The sequence below is a fragment of the Somniosus microcephalus genome, chromosome 4 (assembly GCF_052327205.1).
Source record: "Somniosus microcephalus isolate GS21.2 chromosome 4, FLI_Smic_1.0, whole genome shotgun sequence".
Lineage (NCBI taxonomy): Eukaryota > Metazoa > Chordata > Chondrichthyes > Squaliformes > Somniosidae > Somniosus > Somniosus microcephalus.
Window position 1 is genome coordinate 118,094,464 of NC_140990.1, and position 1,895 is coordinate 118,096,358.

A 1,895-nucleotide genomic window follows, 5' to 3' on the forward strand; every position below is an offset into this window, starting at 1 on the left:
ACATTCCAATTTACTGACAGGTGCCTTTCCTTTACCAGAGACAAACATCCCAGTTTATTTCGAGGTGACCATCCTGTACCGGAGCAAAACATTCCAATTTACTAACAGGTGACCATCCTGTACCAGAGAAAAACATCCCAATTTACTGACAGGTGGCCTTCTTATACCAGAGTCTCAAACATCCCAATTGTCTGCCAGTTGACCTTCCTGAACCAGAGGAACAAATATCCTAATTTACTGACATGTGACCTTCCTGCACCAGAGACTCAAACATCCCAATTTACTGACAGGTGAGCTTCCTGGACGAGAGACACACACATCCCAATTTACTGACAGGTGACCTTCCTGCACCAGAGAAACACACATCTCAATTTACTGACAGGTGACCTTCCTGATCCAGAGACTCAAAACTCCCAATTTACTGACAGGTGAGATTCCAGGACGAGAGACACAAACAGCCCAATATTCTGCCGGTGACCTTCCTGTACCAGAGACACAAACTTCCCAATTTACTGACAGGTGACCTTCCTGTACCAGTGACACCAACATCCCAATTTACTGGTGGGTGACCTTTCTGCACCAGAGAAAAACATCCCAATTTACTGAGAGTTGACCAACCTGTACCAGAGACACAATCATCCCAATTTACTGACAGGTGCCCTGCCTGTACCAGAGACACAAACATACCAATTTACTGACAGGTGACCTTTCTGTACCAGAGACACAAATATCCCAATTTACTGAGAGTTGACCTTCCTGCACCAGAGACAAAAACATCCCAATTTACTGACAGGTGACATTCCTTCACCAGAGACACAAACATCCCAATTTACTGACAGGTGGCCTTCCTGCACCAGAGACACACACATCCTAGTTGTCTGCTAGTTGAACTTCCTGAACCAGAGGCACAAATACCCAAGTTTACTGACATGTGACCTTCCTGCACCAGAGACTCAAACATCCCAATTTACTGACAGGTGAGCTTCCTGGACGAGAGACACACACATCCCAATTTACTGACAGGTGATCTCCTGCACCAGAGACACACACATCTCAATTTACTGAGAGGTAAACTTCCTGAACCAGAGACACAAAACTCCAAATTTACTGACAGGTGAGCTTCCCGGACGAGAGACACACACATCCTAATGTTCTGAAGTTGACCTTCCTGCACCAGAGACAGAAACATCGCAATTTACTGACAGGTGACCTTCCTGTACCAGAGACACAAACATCCCAATTTACTGACAGGTGGCCTTCCTGCACCAGAGACACACACATCCTAGTTGTCTGCTAGTTGACCTTCCTGAACCAGAGGCACAAATACCCAAGTTTACTGACATGTGACCTTCCTGCACCAGAGACTCAAACATCCCAATTTACTGACAGGTGAGCTTCCTGGACGAGAGACACACACATCCCAATTTACTGACAGGTGAACTCCTGCACCAGAGACACACACATCTCAATTTACTGACAGGTAAACTTCCTGAACCAGAGACTCAACCCTCCAAATTTACTGACAGGTGAGCTTCCCGGACGAGAGACACACACATCCTAATGTTCTGCCAGTTGACCTTCCTGCACCAGAGACACAAACATCCCAATTTACTGAGAGTTGACCTTCCTGTACCAGTGACACCAACATCCCAATATACTGGTGGCTGACCTTTCTGCACCAGAGACAATTATCCAAATTTACTGACAGGTGAGCTTCCTGGACCAGAGACACAGACATCCCAATTTACTGACAGGTGACCTTCCTGCACCAGAGACACAAACATCCCTATTTACTGACAGTTGATCTTCCTGCACCAGAGACACAAACATCCCGATTACTGACAGGTGACTATCCTGCACCAGAGAAAGCCATCCCAATTTGCTGACAGGTGACC